This window comes from Orycteropus afer, unplaced genomic scaffold, assembly GCF_000298275.1.
Source record: "Orycteropus afer afer isolate SDZICR_OR568_19922 unplaced genomic scaffold, OryAfe1.0 scaffold00035, whole genome shotgun sequence".
NCBI lineage: Eukaryota > Metazoa > Chordata > Mammalia > Tubulidentata > Orycteropodidae > Orycteropus > Orycteropus afer.
Genome location: NW_006921622.1, coordinates 7,764,338 through 7,770,597, shown reverse-complemented (window position 1 = coordinate 7,770,597; position 6,260 = coordinate 7,764,338).

Genomic DNA, 6,260 nt, shown 5'->3' with positions numbered 1-6,260 from the left:
AAGAAAGATTATAGAAAACATCGTCATGAAACTTTAGATGACTAGTTTGGAGAGAATGGTTAAGTATTGTTGTCTTATTTTAGTCTAATATTTATAGGGGTGTGGTCGTAGAGAATGGTCAGATTGAAGCTGGAAATATATATTTTGTATTTTTGCTTTTAATACTTTTTACTGTCCAGTGTGATAAATTGATGTGAGACTGGACTAAACTCTAAAAATGATACACTCAATCACCTCATATTTACTTTAAAAGATTCTTAAATCAAATTTCTAGAAAGAAATCTTCATGAATTTGTGTCACCGTCTCTCTTTTTCAACCACATAATATAATGCAGACAGTTATGGTTACTATTTCAGTTTTGTGTATTCATGGAATGGTAATAAATTAGTTGTTTGGAGGGTGCTTGTTTGCATTGGTTTATTTATCATCTCATCCTATCAATCCTTTCCTATCCCATTACACTCATTGGACACCAGAGTGAATACAGGGAATTAACTGCAATGTTTCCTTCAAACTTACTATGAGCAATAGGATCATTCTTTTTCAAGAGAACAGGAAAGATTAGGACAAGAATAAGCCAATTGGATAAAATAGTGATTATTATTCTGTCCTTTTTCTGTTGGGTTGCTTAATTAGTATTTTTAAATTCACAGTATTATATGCACAAACCTGGACAGTCTGTCTTTTGCACAATTATGATCCAAGTTCTGATAGATACATTAGTTGCACAAAAAGAGTGAGGCTGTCAAGGCAGAGAAATCATAATTACTGAGCTTTAGATTACAAAATGCCCACTCTAATATGGAATGAAGAAGAAAGTGGTACTGTATCAAGGTAACAAAGCATACTCTGACAGCTATTTTGCATTACAATTCTCAGTTGTCTCACTTCTATGGAGTTTTTCAAAGTGGTACCATTTTGTGCCTGTGCTTATCTCACTTGGTATTGGAAGATGAAGAATATTAGTGAGACAAATTTAATAGGATTTTACAGTGATTATGATGTCTGCAAATCCCAAAGTATTCTTTTTCAGTTGGATCCCATAGCTTTATATCTCCGTAGTAAATTTTTTCCATTTTGAAGCATTGAAATAAAATTTCATGTGGAAAATATTAGTAGAACTTTCCTCTATAGGATCTTGTCATCAAAATCTATGAATTATTCATATTTAAGATTAGGTCATTGGACACGAGTTGTTGTGTCCTGAGAATGATCAGAATTTATAGGCTGTATCTTTATTGGTGTATATTTTGTTTTGAAATTCCTAGATGTTTAATTGGAGCTCTGGTAGCATAGTGTTTAAAACATTTGACTGTTAACCAGAAGGCTGGTGGTTCAAATCCACCAGCCACTCTTCAGAAGGAAGGTTAGACAATCTACTTCTGTAGTGATACTGCCTTGGAAACCCAAGGAAAGGTTGCTGTGAGTCGGGTCTAACTCTATAGCACACAACAACAACAATGTTTAGATGTTTAATTCCTTCTCAGCTTTACATACTGATTTTATATCCAATGGGATGTTACTGCATCTCACTCAAGTGGCTGAGATTGAATAAAGATGGAAATATGTTAGCACTCTATCATCACATATCCTTGACATCACCAAACACCTACTACCTCTTCAGGGAAAAGAAAGGAAGTGATTTAGGTTATTAGTCACAAAATGAAGATGCAAGAATTAGTAAACCAAAATCATAGCCACATCTATCTTGGATAAGCATCCCTGTTCTTTTTATTTCTCATCTTTAATTATCCAGCCAGAAGCATCAACAAATCTGTCTCAGGAGAAGTACAACCAGAATGCTCTTTAGAAGCAAGGATGGCAAGACCTTTGTCTCACATACTTTGGGCGTGTCATAGAAGGGACCAGTCCCTGGAGAAGGCCATCATGTTTGGTAAAGTCTGAGAACAAGAAGAAGACCCTCAAGAAGATGGATTGACAAAGTGGCTGCAACAATGGGCTCAAAAATAGCAATGATTGTGAGGATGGTGCAGGACTGGCCAACATTTCATCTGTCATGCACTAAGGTCACTATGAATCAGAACTGACTCGATAACAACTAACAGCAAAGATTATTCATTAACTTTGTTGTTGTTGTTATGTGCCGTTGAGTTGGACCCAACTCGTAGTGACCCCTCCTTGGGTTTCCTGGGTGGTATCACTATGGAAGTAGATTGCCCTCTTCCTTCTGAGGAGTGGCTGGTGGGTTTGAACCACTATCCTTCTGGTTAGCTGTCAAGTGCGATAGGCACTACTCTACTAGAGCTCTCATACCTTAACCTTAGTGGGTGCTATTAAAGGAACTAGCAATTTCTCTTCAGAGGAGTTTCACTTTAAGTCCCATTGTGCTTCTGTTTAAAATTTAGTTATTTTGATCCACTGTAGTCTACAACTAGGAAGAATATATTCAGTGTCTTCCATTATTTCACTTTAATTCAACATGATTTTAGAGCAATTGATTGTATTCAACAAACATAGCTGTATCTTTGGAAAGGAAAAAAAGAAAGAAAGGAAGACTGTATGTGTGAGGCCAGCCCATCATTATAAGCAAAATATCCCTGATGTCTTCTTTTCAAAATTCCTTTCCTTGGCATCCTAGTCTCACTGCTGTGACCTTAGTAACAGGCAACTTGAATGCTCCAGACAGTAAGTGGATAATGAGCTCCTACAGGCATTTTAATCCCTTTCTACACTGGGTTTCTTTTTCTATTATTCAGTGAAATCAGAGGAATGCAGAGAGAAACATGGAGTCTTGCATCCCATTCATGGGTCACAAATGAAGCTGATTGACCTCCAATCTTGTTCTTTAGGATTTCACAGCAGGCATCTTGAAAGCATATACTTTGAAGGGGAGGAGGAGGGGACAGAGAGTGGATATAATAAGTGGAACATTTCAATCTAGAATTGATGCTGTTTTAAGTAGCCTCCAAAGATGTGTATTTGTTTTGTAATATTTTTCCAGGGTGAGTGGGGATTGGACTGGGGAAAGGGGAGGATAAAAGGGTGGGTAGGATAGGAAAAATGTCCCAACCTGATCTCTTCTTCCAACCTGGAAGTGACATACAGATGGAACACATTTCGCTAGATAATGCCCAAATGCCACAGCAGGATTGATGCTTTCCATGTGGCACATATGGCCTTAAAAAAGAATACTGGCTACAAGGAATCAAAGCAAGCCTCCCCCGCTTTTTTTAAATCAATTGTTCTAATTTTAAGTCAGGTTTAGCAATTTGATAGCTCTTGGATAGCAAAGTTTGGACTTTAACCTTAGCACCTTTCAATGATTAATGAGGCATGTTTAACCAAGGATTGTATTTTGTTTATATTGCCATGTACCTTCAAACAGAAAAAATGATGAATTTGTAAGAAATTTAGTACATTTGTTGTCTTTTATCAGTCTGTGTTATAGTAAAAACTGAGAACAATGGTATAATAAAACATATCCATTATTGTGTTTATTACGAAGAATGTAAACGTTTCATCAATAACAACCAAATCCATGAAGTGTTTTCAGATACAGGTCTATGAATAAATTACAACAATATTATAAGAGTCAATAAAAAATACTATAACATAATGTTTAAATCTTTATAAAGCTACAATTAGCTCCATCTGGAACAGAAGACTTTCTCCCCATTAATTCAGTGTAAAACTTTCTATGCAGGTGGGGGAATTCAGTGGTCTGAATACTAAGTTAAGGATTGGTTAATGTAGCCTATGCTTTGGCATACTCTGTGCTTCGGTAGTTCACATGCATGCTTTTGGTTTCATTTCTTTGACTGCAGTTAAATTCAAATGTAAACTGTTTTTCTTCCAGTTTCACTAAGGCTTATGTGGGAGATTCTTGCTCTTTTTTTTTTTAATCACTCACCTAGAGGTCTGTGTCTCATATTTTGGTGTCCTAGGAGTTTTATGCATTATCCTTGTAGAGATGACTGTGCCTGTAGCTGGATGGCTAGGTGCCTCTTCAGCAAGGGAAAAGTAGCTCTGCTAGAAAGGTACACACATTGAATGCCAGTCTACGTAAAATACAGAGCTGGGAACCTCTCTTCACCTTATTAAAGTTACTCCTCTTTCTCATCCTTGAAGTGTGCCTCATTATTTTCATTTATTTATGACATTCAGAAACTTTAGAAGGGAACCAAAGATTCTTTCTGCCCAGATTCTGGCAGTAAATCTCATGTGTGTGAGTCCCTAGAAAAGAAAACTGTGTGACTACAGAAGGCTGGCAGTTCAAACCCACCAGCCACTCCTTGGAAGGAGGATTGGGCAATGCACTTCTATAGCGATATCACCTTGGAAACCCAAGGAGAGGTTGCTATGAGTTGGGTCCGACTTGACGGCACATAAGAATTCCAACAAATGTAAGGAGCTCTGGTGGTGCTGTGGCTGCTATTCAAAAGGTCAGCAGTTTAAACCCGCCAGCTACCCTGAGGGAAAAAGATGAGGTAGTCTGCTTCCATAAAGATTTGTAGCTTTGGAAACTGTTTGGGGAAGTTCTACCCTGTCCTACAAGGTTGCTATGAGTTGAAATTGACTCAATGGCAGTGGGTTTTTTGGGGAGAGTATTCCAAAAGTTAGGGCTGTTGACAATGAATTGAAGAAATTCTGTATATTTTGGAGAAAAATTATAGTGTAGGAAATGTGTCAAATTTATATTAAATAGACTTGATAGACCTATTTGACTATTAATTGTACATACTTTATGGCATAAGGGAGCTCTGGTGGCATAGTGCCTAAGGCACTTGACTGCTAATCAGAAGGCTGGCAGTTCAAACCCACCAGTCACTCCTAGGAAGGAAGATTGGGCAATCTACTTCCGTAGAGATACTTCCTCGGAAACCCAGAGAAGGGTCGCTTGAGTCAAATCAACTCCACAGCAGTGAGTTTGTTTTTTTAATAGCATAAGCTCAGTGAATTTTCTTTACGTGAATGTAAGTATACATGTATATTATTACAAAAAACAACCAACCAAACCTATTGCCATTGACTTAATTCTAACTCACGGAGATGTTGCATGTTAGGGTAGAACTGCTCAATATGATTTTCTTGTTTGTAAGCAATTTGTCAGGCCTTTCTTCTGCAGAGACACTAAGTGGCTTTGAACTGCCAACCTTTCTGTTTGCAGACAATGGCAAACTGCTTCCATAATGCAGGGACCATATATGATTGCAGGAATAAGTATTCAGAAGAATGACGTGTTTCTGTGGTTCTCAGAACTTATTAGATCAAATTAAATGATTGACTCTATGTAAATTCTATGAGGCAAGTAAAAGACCTTAGTAAAAACTCAATAAATATCAGTTGACTGACTGAATAACTGAATGAATGAATAAAATTGTGTCTTGTCAGACTATATGGATTATAAACTGTGCAATTGTCTAGGTGATTTGGTCAGGTAGGATGTTATAGAGAGTAATTTAGAACTGATCTCCTTTTCACTTGTTTATTATCTGGAATTACCTGGAACATTACCGCAACTTTATAATTCTTTTGACCGCCATTGTAGATAACTTTCAAATGAAACAATGTCATTGTCAGTTACACAAACAACTTGTGGCTACAAGTGTTTAACATCATGCACATAATTACTGGTGGGAATTTGTGGCAGATTTCAACCTACCAATTAAAACATTGATTGTTATGGAATTAGTATTGCCATATTTGGATCAAATGCATATTTTGCTTTGTAGAACAGCTGAGGGTGAAGGTGGAAAAATAGATAGGGTTTTTGTTAAACAAAGTAGGTAACCAGGGAATTCTGGAGAAATACACATTCCATTCCACGCCCAGTTAATAAAGATCAAGAAAAACAGAATTCATCTGGTTTTATTTTTCCTTTATTACAATTTCCTTTATTATCATTTTATGGGAATAATTAACATTCTGAGTAGCAACTTGGCTTGATTGCTTTCATGAAACTGTTCTTCATTTTCCTTAAAAGAGGTATTATTAGGAACAGCCATATTCCCAAGAAGGATTTTTTTTTTCCATTATTATTTTTAAGAAAGAATCCAAATATTCCCCTTTTTTTTGTTATAGGAATTCGTGTATCAAAGACTTTTTTTTTTTTTTTTTAAGAAGCAGACATAGGGTGGGACAAGATGGCAGACTAGGCAGAAGGATTGCACAGACCCTTTTCAACAAAGAAAAGGGAAACCAATAAATACAGACACAGAAGATAATCTTGGACCCCTGAGCCTTGAAGGAAAGGATGCAGATTTGGACTAAACCCCAACTAGCAGAAGAATTTGCATGA